Source organism: Tamandua tetradactyla, chromosome 8, assembly GCF_023851605.1.
Source record: "Tamandua tetradactyla isolate mTamTet1 chromosome 8, mTamTet1.pri, whole genome shotgun sequence".
Classification (NCBI taxonomy): domain Eukaryota; kingdom Metazoa; phylum Chordata; class Mammalia; order Pilosa; family Myrmecophagidae; genus Tamandua; species Tamandua tetradactyla.
In genome coordinates this window covers 17,740,971-17,756,073 of record NC_135334.1, presented here as the reverse complement: position 1 = coordinate 17,756,073, position 15,103 = coordinate 17,740,971, and the positions used below count along the sequence as shown (strand labels likewise).

The 15,103-nt window shown below is 40.8% G+C and overlaps 1 pseudogene; it reads left to right on the top strand.

The window, feature by feature from the left end:
- Nucleotides 1-3,280: 3,280 nt before the first annotated feature.
- Nucleotides 3,281-3,622, top strand: LOC143643272 (eukaryotic translation initiation factor 1 pseudogene; annotated as a pseudogene).
- Nucleotides 3,623-15,103: the final 11,481 nt, after the last annotated feature.

Below are 15,103 nucleotides of genomic sequence, written 5' to 3'. Positions count from 1 at the left end.
AACATAGGACAGTGTAACATAGTTAATCCTGTTGTGGATGATGAAGGCAGTTAATAGTACAAATACAAGCATGTTCTTCCATGAACTCAAACAAATATATATGTCACTATTACAAAATGTTAATAGGAGGGTGGTATATGGGAAAAAATACATCTAATGCAAACTATGGACTAGAGTTAACAGTAATATTATAATATTCTTCCATCAATTGTAACAAAGATACCACACCAATGCTGTGTCAATAATAGGGGTGTGTGTGTATGTGTGTGTATTTGTTTTCTTCAACTATCTAGTTATGTCAAGACTTGCTATGTCTATAACACTTCCCTGATCAACCAGCTTGATAAAAGGCAAAATGGAAATTATATTTCATTCTAGTGAACTACTGCCTTCTTTAAAAGCTCACAAAACTTTTTTTTTTGTAATTTATTCTAGGGCAGTTTATGTCCAGGATCAATTTTAATATTACTGGTCTATATTTTCCAGAATTTGCTTTTCCATCTTTACCTGTCTGTTGTTTTCTGGCTCCAATTTCATCCATAATTTTTTTTAACTAGAACGGACATTGCTTTCATGATCAAGTGTATCATATCAGAAATACAAACAGTTCTCTATCAGCCTGTTTTAGTTTGTTAATGCTGCTAAATGCAATATACCAGAAATGGTTTGGTTTTTATAAAGAGAATTTATTAAGTTACAAGTTCACAGTTCTAAGGCCATAAAAATGTCCAAACTAAGGAATCCGGGGCAAGATACCTTGACTCAAGAAAGACGGATATCTGTCACATGGGAAGGCACATGACTGGCATCTGCTGGTCCTTGTTCCCAGTTCCATTGTTTCCAGCTTCTTATGCCAGTGGTCTCCTCTCCAAACATCTGAAGGCCTTCACTTGGCTCCTCTGAGACAAAACTCTGGGCTCTGGCTTGCTTTGCATCTCGTGGGAAAGCACATAGCCCTGACCACTAGGTTCTGCATCTCCCAATGTTCATATCTAGACAACTGCTCTCTGTCAGCACTCCAAGCATCTCCGAATGGCTGCACTTCTCTCGGCTCTCATGCAAATGTTCTCCTAGCATCTGAGCTTCCTCCAAAATGTTACCCCTTTTAAAGGACTCCAGCAAACTAATCAATACCCACCTTGAATTGATGAGTCACACCTCCATCTAATCAAAAGGTCACACCCACAACTGGGTATGTCACATCTCCATGGAAACAATCCAATGAAAGTTTCCATCCTAAACAATAGGTCTGCCACAGATAGGATTAGGAAAGAAAACATGCTTTTGGGGGGTACGTAATAATTTCAAACCAACACACAGCCTCAAGTAATGAACAAATGTCCTTTCTTTGTTTTCCACCCTCTGCAGCTCCCAGTACTCCTGCCCTCCATCAGCTCAAAGAACTCAAACATCACCTTGCAGACACTTTCAGAGGCTTCCCAATTTCCTTCCACCATTAAACTCAGCTCTGTTTGAAAACCAAATCAAGAGAAACTGGGAAGATTTCATTACTCAATTTTACCCACCGCCCGTGTCTCCATTTCCTTGAGGCCCACTGCCTGGTTTTTAATGGGACCAACTCAGTTTATTTTTAGGCATATGGGGCCAGGGCTGATTTTCTGAACTGGTTTTCAGCACAATAGGGCAATTCTCATTTCAAATAAAAACCCCATCATGCCTTCTTCACCTGCTCAAAGATTCAGCCCCACCATCCCCATCTCCCTAAAAGCTTTCTGCAGTCCACTAAAAATATCCAATGTTGACAGATGCAAGCTATCAATACAGAGACTCAAGATCCCAGGGTGAGAAGTGGCCAGAGGCAAAGTCTTGATAAACAGCTCAAATTGGCTCTTACTCCACAGGTGACGCCTAGTTTATCTGGGTAATTGTAAAGGGCATTTTACAGCAAATCAATTAAATGAAAATCTTTTAAACCCTTTTTAAATGGGGGTTGGAAGGGGAGGGTGGAGAGGGCCAACCTTTGTAAGCTAACAGGTGATTTTAATTGGAACCAGCAGTGTTACACCATGTTTTTGACCCATTCGGTAAAGGCAGAAAAAGAAATCAATAAATTTCCATCAGCATTTGCCCTCCTGTAGTCTTATAAGTAGAATGGAGACACGAACCCCAGTTAATGGCTTCATCAAGCACCTCACTGATTCTCTAACAGAATTAAATAGGTTGCAGTTCTCACCATTGTCCTCTGCAGTTGAGATTCAAAATGCCCCAGTTGCTGGGTACTACAAAGTGTCATGGCAGTTACCATCCTTCTCTATACAAGCACAGACCCCAAGGCCCAGCCATGGCAGAGCCTCCTGAAGGAGGTCTCTCTCAGAGATACGAATCTGTGCGCTGATCCTTTATTCATAGTAAAATCCAGGAGCTCCAAGTTTGAGCCCTGAGAATTTTTCCATAGAGAATCCACAGACCTAAAATAGTCAGCCTCTTTGACTTCAACCATTTATTAGCTATGTAACCTTGGGTAAGTTACTTAACCTCTCTAAATCACTGTTTCTTCGTCTTAACACTGAAGAGAAATGATTCTAACCCTTGACCTCATTGGGTTGCCGTGAGATTAAAGGAGTCAATCTATTTATGGTCCATGCCAAGATTTGAACAAGTAGTTTGCAGAAGAAAAAAATTGAAATGGTCCTCCAACATGTGAGGAGAGACACTACCTCATTCATAATAAGAGCAATGCAAAATAAAACTATACTGAGATATAACTTCTCACCCATTAGATTGGCAGAAATCTCAAAGTTTGAGAATATATTCTATTGATGAAGCAGTGGGGAAACAAGCACTTGTGGATTCAAAATGACATCACCCTATTGGAAGGGAATTTGTGACTATCCAGAAAAATGACTTTTTTTACCCTAGTAGGTAAAAATCTAGCTAGCAGAAATTTATCCCAAAGATACACTAGCAAAACTACAAAATGATTTGTGCACAAGGGTAATCTCTGCAGCATTATTTGCAATTGCATACGATTGGAAACAATTCAAATGATTATCAGTAACTAGTTGAATAAGGTACAAGTCCATGGAATACTCCGAAGCTGTAAAAATTAATGAGAAAGATCTGTATGTGCTGGTGTGGAATGATCTCCAGGATACATTAAGAGAAAAAAGCAGCTCCGAGTCACTGAGCCACCGCCGAGGACTCAGCAGCCTCCCCCTCTTCATGCCCCTCACGTCCAGACACTCAGTTCCCCCTGCCTGCCTTCTCCCACCGCCGCCTTCCGCAGGCTGTTTCCACCGAGGAAAAGGAACGGTCTCGTATGTCCGCTATCCAGAACCTCCACTCTTTCGACCCCTTTGCTGATGCAAGTAGGGGTGATGACCTGCTTCCTGCTGGAACTGAGGGTTTTATCCATATAAGAATTCAACACAGAAACCGCAGGAAGACCCTTTCCACTGTCCAGGGGATAGATGATGATTACGATAGAAAGAAACTAGTGAAGGCATTTAAGAAGAAATTTGCCGGCAATGGTACTGTAATTGAGCATCCAGAATGTGGAAAGGTGATTCAGCTACAGGGTGACCAGTGCAAGAACATATGTCAGTTCCTTGTAGAGACTGGACTGGCTAAGGACCACAAGCTGAAGGTACGTGGGTTTTAAGTGCTTGTGGCTCACTGAAGCTTACCTGAGGATTTCCTTGCAATGAGTAGAAAATTTCCCTCCTGTCCCTTGTCACAAGTTTTAAAACCTCACAGTTTGTATAATGTAACCATTTGGGGTCTGCTTTTAACTTGGACTAGTGTAACTCCTTCATGCAATGAACTGAAAAGAGCCAAAAAAAAAAAAGAGGAAAAAGCAAGATGCAAAATATATGTGCATATAGAATGCCACCTTTTGTGTACACATACACATGTGCATTTGCTTATGTTTGCAAAAAAGAAACATTGGAAAAAATAAAAAACGAAGAAAGTGAGGGATAATTGGCAGGGACAGAGTTGGAAGCAAGATTTCTTTAAATATACTTTATAGAACTTGTATTTTGGAAACATTTAGGGGTCATATATGCAAAATATTATTAAATTTTAAAAATTACTAAAAATAAAAAAAATCTATTCAATTTGATGACATAAAAACTCAGAAAATAATTCTCTCAAGTAACTTTAGACCACAGTAATAGACTATATATCCTTAAAAGAATAAAGGCAAATAAGGTCTGCAAAGAAATTTAAATTCATTCAGTAGTCTAATCATTAGTAATAATATTAGCGTTATTAGTTTTAAACTATTTTATATACTGTGGAATAATGCCAATAAATAGTTAGAGTAATGTTGTCAGGAACCACGATTTTCTGTAAGAAAAAAGATATAAAGAATAAATTTTAAAAATGTTAAGAAAGATCTTGACAAATAGCTGTTATGCAATGAATCTTAGCACTTGTTTTTTTTTTTCTTTCTTTTTTGGAAAGAGCGTATCCGTCTGTAGAGGGTACAAGAAAAAGGGCCAGAATATTTTGAGTTTCCTTCCTTTGCTTGTGTGGCTTATACTGGGCATTAGTTACAAGCAACCAAAATAAACTCCAGTTGACTTGATTTGAAAAGACGACTTTATAGGGGGAGAGTTAGAATCAAAGGAAGTGCTGGACAATCATACTTTGGAAAGAGCAGAAAGCAGGGCAGTTTGGGGGCTGTTTTGGTTATCTATGGCAGCACAAAACTCAGTGGCTTAAAACAACAATGTAATATGTCTCATAATTCTGTGAGTTGACTGGGAGGCTGTTCTGTTGGTCTCCTCTGGACTCACTGGGGAATTGCATTCAGCTGGTAGGCAGACTGGGGCTGGGCCCAGCTGGCAAGGCTGGGAAGACTGGTCCTCTCTCTCCCTTATGGTCTTTTATCCTCAAGGAGGCTGAACTGGGCTTTCTCACATGGCATTGGGAAGCCTTCCAAGAGGGCGAGAGTGGAAGCTGCAAGGTCTGTCTTGGAAGCTGCACATCACTTCTGTCACATTCAAAGAACATCACGAGGCCAGCCCAGATTCAAGGGTTGAGGGAACTGATTCCACCTCTTAATGGGTAAGGCCACAAATAACTTGTGTCTATTTTTAGTTCACCGAAGTCCAACCTCTGGCCACAATCAAGAAGTAAAATCTGTTTCTATACTTCTTGAATCTGGACTGGCCTGGAGACAGGCTAGGCTCTGAAGAACAGAATGCCATGGAAGTTATGTTTTGCAACATCTGAGCAGGAAGAACTGCCCAACCAACTCGCACAATCAGGAGCAATAAGAAACGGTTTTAAGCCACTACATTTTGAGGTTGTTACACAGAAATAGAAAGCTGCTATAGGGACACATAGCAGCAGGAGTTTTGGAAATATCTGAGTTGTCATTAACAGGACCGCTCTACAGCCTGCTATTTAGGTCTCTTGGCTCCAAGACTGCTAAGTTTGAATCCAGTACTTCTGAACCCACCAGCTATGGCAGGGAGGTGAGAAGCAGAGTCACTCAGCACAGACAGGGTTGTAGGAGACACCCAAGTTGACATCTCCTGTCACCTCTACATTGGAGTTTGCTATCCCTGCTTCTAACCTCCAAAATCCCAGACCAGGTAAGATGACCTCTTGTTCCTCCTCTTCCTTCTTCTTTTTCATTCTTTTACTTTCCCTTTAGCACAACTGAAAAACTTTTCAAAAAATTTACCAAAACATCAAGAAGAAGAAAAGAGCTAAACAAAGAAAAACAAGAAGTATAAAATAAACTAAATAACAGGGTTTGGTGTATTAGCTAGGCAGTGATGCTAGAAAGGATGAATTCTATCAGTCCTCCCACCTCTTTTATCCTGAGAGTAATTTTGTCCTGTTATATATCCAATAGCATTTCAATAACTTGATCGTGCAATACACATGTCTGTTGAACATGGGCTATTCTGGGGACTTTGTATTTACAAATTCTGCTAAAGGAAATTTCATCTGGGGAGACAGCACTGCACAGTGTTAAATATTAAGAATCAAAGAATCAGATACACAAGAGTTTAAATCCTAGCTCTGCCTTTTAGAAACTACATGAGATGGACATTTTTTTTATAAAAAGTCTCTCCTTAAGCCACTGTTTCCTTGTTGGTAAATGGGAATAAAATCTAGTTCCTAACTCACAGGATGATGATGACTAAATGAAAGAAGGATGTGTGGTACTTAACATAATGCAGGCAAACAGTAAGTGCTTTAAAAAGATTTATTATTAAAACAACCCTGAGAACAGCTTCGAGCACAGGGATATGGTTCACTCATTTTAGTAGCCTCAGAATCTGTTACACAGATTCATAATGTGAATTGCCCAAAGTCAACAGGCCACACTGCCACTTCAAGAGCAGAGCACACAAATCTCTACACTGTGGCTTTCCCTTTAAGTCTGTTGCTTCCTAAGTGTTTGGATTGTACCTGACTGAGCATAAAGTCTTGGGAAGAAAGATTCAATCAAAGTTCCAAGACTGATTCTATTCCAGCCAAAGCTGAGTGTCTATCTCTCCTTTTCCCTGGGCCTGTGACAATCTCAACAAATAGGCTTTTAAATTAAGAAGTGATTTGGAATATAAGTGAGTGCATTTAAGATGATAACAGACAGAGAGATCCTAATGGCTGAAATATTTGTCATATCACAAGTAAACGGAGTGTTTCAGGGAGTCACTAATATAACTAATTTTTTCCAAATCCTCCTCTGCTCTGTGCGAGAAGATGAGGTCAGTGCAGGTTGAGCCAGCCTGGAGTGAGCAGCTGTCAGGGGACTGAAAACAATACTGATGGATGTCTGAGGCGGCCCCGTTTGTTTTCCTTGGGAAACCAGAGCCCAATTGTTCAAATTAAGCTGTGGCTGTCCAACAACCGGAGGCTGGTTGCTACAAATGAAAAGGTGGGGAGATGAATGTATAGCACCCACTGTCTCCCCCCAGAGAGGAGAGATATGCCTGTGCTTGGGGTTAGGTCCCTGGGTGGGGTGGGGATGGGTGGGAGGGGGTCTGAAGGGAAGGTGGAAATAATCTAATGTAACCCCTTCCTATTTGCAGACACACACACATAAACACACACACCTGCCATGTTTGACTCTGCAGCAAACCCAAATGGGCTAGTCAGACCACTTCTTGACATGCCCAGAGCCTGGGATTTCAATTAGCATGCTCAGTAGAACCCAGAAGCATCCTCTACTGTGGCCGCAATAACATTATGGGGTGTTGGTCACGAAATGAAAGGTGTGAAATAGGAGGATATCCTGAACTGAACGTCCAACATGACGGTCCTACTCAACTGGGCTTAAAGCACTGAGAGTTTAGGTGTGCAGCCCCAAACCTGACCCCACCATCGAATTTGCTCTACAGTCTGTGATGCAGAACAATTAACGGAGTGCAATAGATGATTTCTCAGGATACTTTGAAGTCTACAAATTCTGAATCCTATGCTTTTAGAGATGAAGTCCCTGTAATCTCCCAAATTGTATGTTTAGTTTTTAACCAGTATAACTGGCTGTTATAAAAACTTTCCTGAGAGTAATGATGCCAGGGTCGGTCCAGTTAGGAAACCAGAATTCACACTAGGAATTTCAGTGGAGGGAATGTCCTTTAAAAACTGGTCGAATAGGTATTGCAATTGTTTGGTAGTACCATCTCCCATCTCTCTCCCTTTTCTCATGCTTCCCTATTCTCTGAGAAACTATATTGAAACTAGGTCAATTAATAACCCTAAAATAGCCTCTAAGTGTTCAAGTGAAAGGAAGAGTCCACATCGCTTACTTTAAACCAAAAACTAGAAATGATTAAACTTGGTGAGAAAGGCATGCTGAAAGCTGACAGGCTGAAAGCTAGGCCTCTTGCATCAAACAACCAAGTTGTGAATGCAGAGGAAAAGTTCCTGAAGGAAATTAAAAGTGCTATTCCAGTGAACACATGAATGATAAGAAAGTGAAACAGTTTTATTGCTGATATGGAGAAGGTTTTAGTGGTCTGGATAAATGATCAAACCAACTGCAACATTCCCTTGAGCCAAAACCTAACCCGGAGCAAAGCCCTAACTCTTTCCAATTTTATGAAGGCTGAGATAGGGAATATTTCAACTAGCTTTTGAAAAATGAATAGATGACCAGGATTCCAGACCCACAAATCCCATCCTGAAAATTTTATTTTCCCTTGGCTCTGTCTAGGCCCATTCTTTGTAGGCTCTCTCTGATGGTTACATCTTGCAACACTTCTTACTACTTCAGTTTCAGGCATTTCCTTTAAACCCATTTATCTCTTTATGTATCCATTCTAATGAATTCAGTTCAATAGATGCTCTTAAAGTAATTACCACATGCAAAAACCCTGAGCTATAGAAGATACCAAGGTAAAACTAATTCAAAGTCTTGAATTTCTATGTTTACTTGCATGAATCCTGCTCTTCCTTCATCCTGTCTTTGCTGGCAGTTTTGTCATGGATAGGTTGGCATTCTCAACAAATACACTTTAATATGCGCATTATACTAAAACTCAAATTTGTTGAAAGGCATTTTGTAAAGACTAAAGCAAAAACATACTTACTGGTGGAATATTAAATGCTTTCCTCCTAAGATTGGAAACAATCAAGGATGTTGACTCTCACCATTGTGTTCACAGAAATGAAATGATGCAAAATGCCACTTGGGACTCTTTTAGAACTTTCTTAAACTCCTGATGAAATGTATCAGCAATGGGAGGGGGGTAAGAAGACACACTTGGAAGGGGCACTTTCCTTACCTCATACAAAGTCTTAGCCTTGCTCAAACACCTGAAACTCCACAAATGTATGTGACTTTTCTCTTTCACCTGCAGGCCTTTTAAATAGGCTGTTCTCTCTGATTAGTTTGCCCTTCCTTTCTTTCATCTGGCTACTGCCTACCCATTCCTCAGGCTCAGCTTAGGCATCTGTTCCTCCAGGTAACCTCCTTGACCCCCAAACCTGAGTCAAGTGGCCCTCCGTGGGGTGCCATAATTCCCTTACTTTGCCCATTCTCAACACTCACCAGTGTCTTGTTGCTATACATTTACTTCTGAATCCCCTTCCCCCTCAGTAGAGTTTAAGTTCTTTGAGAAAGTGCTTTGCACTCCTATGTATCTACAACTCCTAGCCCAATGATGAATGACTTACATGAGGATGGAATATTCCTATGGTAGGACTCAAAGCCACATGAGAAAGTTGCTGTAAGATCTCACACTTCACCCCCAGGCCTCCAGTGTCAGCTCTCAGCACAGAGTAGAACTGGGCACAGCCGCTCTGAGTGATTAGCTAGTCCCTTTGTCTGAAGAGCCAACACTGCCATCTGCTCAACTATAGCCTCTCCTCCAGTCTCCCCAAATTAGCCAATTCCCCTTCCCAAGTCCTCTCTGGGAGTAGATCGACCAGCTTCCCACTAAAACCACAGACGCGATAATAGGAGGAAAAAAATGAGGGTTGAGAGAGGACGGGTGGTGGCAACGAGATGAACGCAGCATAATGATGTGAACCTCGCCCTGGTCACCCCAGCCTGGGCTGGGGAAGGTTCATAGTTGATACCCATTAAAGGGCTTAATGAAATAATTATAATTCACACCCCAGAGCATCAAAGAATCAATACAGGGAACTTTGGGCCACTCTGGGGGCGGCATCCCACTGGCGTCCCAGTTGGGCGCAGCAGGCAGAGCCGGTGGAGTAAATGCAGTTGACATTGAAGTTGCATTAAAGGAGGGCAATAATAGATTAAAAGCTGCCTGGATCCTGGTGACTGACTGTCGATATCCTTTATTCCCTATCTCGCCCCAATTCGGCCCCCTCCATGCACTATTAGCCCAAATCGATGGGCTGTCAATTGACATCGGAGGCTGGAGCATTAATGCGAGCTCACAAAAGAAGCCCAGCTCTATATTACCACTCCTCTCGCCTCTAAATTACTACCTAATGCAGGCCGCAGGCAGCCTGTGACATGTTAACACTATACACGATTTGTTGGGATTGCACTAAACATTTCATAGCTAAAGATTTCATCAGAGACTTGATGACAGGAATAAACTGCTGCCCACGGGGAAATCACTGGGAATAATAGAATTAGACATTGTTTGGGAATCTGGAGGGACCATGAGCTGGTAGAGGGAGAGAGGGAGGGGAGCAGTGCCCACAGCAGGCGGCCTGTGGTGGGTGCGACTGTAATTAGAAGGCCTTGTTGTGGGTCCCACCGAAGAACAGGTATTTGCATTTGGTCTGGGGCTTACTTTCTGGTTTTGTGCAGGAGCAAGAGAGGGTATGCCACCACAGTGATAAGAGGGGATGTGATTAATTATATACTCACTGATCACTTCTATGACTCAGGTACAGAACTAGATGCTTTGCATATACTGGTTCATTAACTGTCAAAGCAAATGGAAAGGTTGAGTATTATCCTCCCTATTTCCCAGGTAAAGATTCTGAACTTCAGACAGACTTATTTGCTTAAGGCTACATACCTGCTAAAGGGCAGAGCAGGTCTCTTAGAGAAATACTAAGTCAACAAACAATGGAAAAGCTTTTGAGGAATTTTTCCAGCAGCTTTTTTAAGTGGTTACTTGCTTGCAGCCTGCGTTCTTTTTAGTCCAGCCTAATTTTTTTTCAATGCCTGGGTGTGGGACTTGCATTCACCTGGTTTGAGAATTCATGATGCCTCTAACTGAAGTCTAGAGATTAGGAAACAACAGTCCAGGCAGGATTTTTTTCAATGCCTGGGTGTGGGACTTGCATTCACCTGGTTTGAGAATTCATGATGCCTCTAACTGAAGTCTAGAGATTAGGAAACAACAGTCCAGGCAGGGTTACTCAATTCCTTCTTAGATTTCTATTGTTCCTCTTGGCCCATCTTCCCAATTACCAGCACACTCATGTGCATGTGCATACACACACACACACACACACACACTCATTGTGGGAAGCCAGATCTGCAACCTCTTTCCATTCCTTAGTTTAAAAAATATAAACAGCTTTACTGAGATACTTATTGAGACACAATTCACATATTGCACAATTCACCCATTAAAAGTGCACAATCAACATTTTCTAGTACATTCACAGAATTGTGTAACCATCACAATCAACTTTAGAACATTTTCATTACCCCCAAACACATCCTTACACCCATTCGCTGTCAGCTCCCTTTCTCCTCCACCAGCCCTAGGCAACCACCAGTCTACTTGCTGTCTGTTCGAAAAGATTTGCCTATACTGAATGTTTCATACAGATGTAATCATACAATATGTGATCTTTTGTGACTGGCTTTTTTTATAAAACATGTTTTCAAGGTTTATTCATGTTGTATCATGAGTCAGTATTTCATTCCTTTTTATTGCTGAATAATGTTCCATTGCATGTATATAGCACATTTCATTCATCCATTTATCAGCAGATGGACATTTGAGTTATAGCCGTTTTTTGGTTATTAATGAGTATTACTGCTATGAATGTTCATATACAAGATTCTGTGAGGGCATATTTTCAGGTCATGTGAATATATATGTATAGAATTGGAATTGCTGTGTCATATTATAAATCCTATGTTTAACTTCCTTAGGAAACACCAAACTCTTTCCCACAACAGGTGTATGAGTTTACATTCTACCCAACATTGAACAAGGGTTTCTATTTCTCCACATCCTCACCAACACTTGTTATTTTTCATTTTTTAAATAATAACTATCCTAGTGGATGTGAAGTGATATTTCATTGTGGTTTTAAGTTGTATTTTGCTGGATGGCTAATGATGGTGAGCATCTTTTCATGTGCTTATTGGCCATTTATAGCTCTTCTTTGGAGAAATACTCATTTAAAAAATTGGGTTATCTGTCCTTTTCAATATTGAATCTAAGAGTTCTTTATATGTCCTACATATGAATTCCTTATCAGACGTAAGGTTTGCAAATATTTTCTCTAATTACTTTTTTTCCACTTTCTTGATGGTGTCCTTTGAAGCACCAAAGTTTTTCATTTTTATGAAGGCCAATTTATCTCATTTTTTGTCGTTTGTGCTTTTTGTATCCTATCTATGTACCCCCTGCCTAACATATACAAGATTTGCAGTCTCATAAGACTCTGGGACTGGCTGCATTCTTGGAATATCCTTTGCTGTGACCTGGCTTCCTAGGACAGGCCTCCATTGCTCCAGACAGGTCCTGTCCCACTGACCTCTCAAGTGCAAAGCTGCACTGCCTTGGCTCACCCCACTAACTTCCAGACCCCAGAGGCAATCCAGAGACATCAGGTGATGATCCTTTAGCCTCATAAAGATTTCAGCAGTGCTGTTATTGCCAAATTATATTTGGCCATAGGTGCTCCAGGAAATCACCTCCTCATCTTATGTAACCCTAATGGCCCCCCAACTCTGCAAGGCCCAACTGTAGCAGAGATCCTGAGATCATCCTGCTAGACACTCTCACCCATCTCTGGAGTCATGATCACGACCATACCCAAAGGGAGCCCATCCTACCACTACCCTTCTTGTGTGCCCGCTCCACCCCTTTTCATTCATTCATCTATTTGGTGACTATGTACTTATAATATGCCAAACATGTGGAAGATACTGGTGTGTGGATGTGCCTGCATTCTCAGGTCAAGCATTCACATGAGTGACATCAGTCTCAGAAGTAGACCCTCAGGGGTGGGTAAGGGAAATGACACTGAGACTTAAAACACAAGTAGGTCAGGAAAGGCTATTTGTCTTTCCATTAATATATTTTTAACCACCTATGTTCCAAAACTCTGGCTGTAGCCCATCTCGCCCCATAAGTACCTTGAGGCTTCTACTCATCATACCCGCCAGTATGGCCTTTGCCCAGCTGGGAATGTTTTGCCTGGAAAATGTGAACGTGGATATTTTGCTGTGTTTCCAGCTAGGCAGTTGCAAAACAAAAAGCCCAGACCTTAACAAAAACATTCCAGCAGCTTCCCCCAGCTACACCAGTAGTCATTTTATAAATAGCTACTGCCATCTAGTGGACAAACATGTCCTTACACCAGTATACAGACAAATGAAAAAACTCAACCTTTTCTATTTATTTCCTACCAATTACTTATTTTTTTTCCTAGAATCGAAAAGTCCACTTTTCTTATGGGAGCACAGGGTCTGAGATATTACAAGCATTCAATAAATTTTGTTTGTGCAAGGGATTGTTTGCAGCCATTCTACTTTTTTTTTTTTTAACATTTTAAGTACATTAAGTGTGACACCTGGGAATAATTTGAATGCTGTGGCTTTGAACAGAAAGCTTATTCCCTTCTTGTACAAAAATGTAATAGTTACTGTTGAGTAAAAACCTGAGAACCACATTAATAAAAGTACATTTTAAGACAATCATATTTAAAACATACACACACCTAATCATGTTGCTGCCTGGTAAATTCAGCAAAAATCAGCACATAACTCAAAATTGGATCAGTAACTGACAAGTGAATTTTTTTGTATCCTTTCCCAAACCACTGCGCAAAATGAGACTGCTGTGTAGGTTATGTCATTTCTTACAACAGCTTCCTTACAATAATTCATGCAAAAATGAGATTGCTTTTGCCACCCTGTTTTTGTTGTTTGCAGACTTATGAATGCACAACCAGGTCATCCGACCATTCTTCTATTATAAAGTTGATGGGGAAGCAAAAGCCATCCATCAACTCCAAATTGAAGTGGTAGACTCTCCCTTTTCTTCTTTTATTTAAGCTAACAAGCAACTAATTTACAATACTTTTTTCAGGGTTTTCCACCACCATCATAAAGCTATTTCACTTTCTAATGTGACTTTGCAATTGTCCTCAATTCATCTCACCTGTGGTTCCTGCAGGCATTTGAGGATGGAACACATCTTACTAGTTTTAGTATCCCCTCAACTTAGTCCTAGCCTGCAGCTGGAACAGAAAAACAAAATTAATATGAGTTGCTGGGATCCCCAACTACCTGACTTCCACTTCCAAATGTAAATACCTAAAAAAAAAAAGTACTAAGGAGGTGACAGTGAACCTAAACAGGGAATTTCAGATGATCTCGTGGGACCAAGTTATTAAGCACATACTGCACGTGTGAGCAGTTTTTACAAAACTTCCAATTTCTAAAAAAAAACTCCAGAGTATGAATTGGAATGGTTTGTATTACTTGCATTATACTGAATGGATTTATCTGTTCACAAAGTACTTAATTTTCCTGTGTAGTAGAAGTCCAGGTTTAAGTTTACCAGAATTTGAATGCCTGGGTTCTCTACGCCGGCTGTGAAGTTTTGGAATTACTCAGCCTTGACATTTTATCCTCACCAGGAGTACTGAAGAAAATCTAGCAAGGTGTAAACGCCCACCCTCCCCATTGCTACACAGGTCCAGCAATGTAGTTTTTCCTATGTGTGTAAGACAGACATTTCAGTCCAAGTTATCCAAGTTTCACTAACTTCATAGATTTGAGAATTCAGTAGCTACCATTGAAACTTTCCATCAGCTAGACTGCTTATTTCTCACTCGTCCTCCAAAGTCCATGCCTGGTGCTATAATTCATGGGAAGACCCCAAATGTTAAAATGTTGACCAAGACAAAGGTACTTACACTGGTGTTATAACCCTTTTCAAGGAAAACCCTTTCAGTGGGAAAAAATTTACGGCCTTCAGGTAACACACTTTCTTGGCAGTGCCCACCAAACGGCGCCACTGTCTTTTTGAGTTACTGGGTAGCGTTGCTATTCAACTATATAATTTCGTCAGGCCACTCAAAAACCAATTCTGCAGGAGGCAGGGTATTCTGCCATGGGGTTTACCAAAACACTGCCACAATTCAGACCACCAGGTGGCAGGCTAACATCAAGCTACTGAACAAATTTAGCAATGAACTCTAATTCAATTCCCTGCCTTCAAGGCAGTGAAAAGGACATTTGCGATTCAGACCTCAGGCTTGAGTTTCGTAGTCAACTCATTTGGTTCTGATCAAATGTCACACCCGTAAGCAAGCCGGCAAAGAACCAAGAAAATGGGCCTTCACTCCTAAAGCAGCCTGGTGCTTTAAACTTATAGGAGCTAGACTGTTAGGTGATTAAATGACCTAACGATGAATGCGCAACATGTAAGATAAATAATGCCATTCTCTTCAAACTGTTAGCTGCCACTGGGTAATGCTACCATTC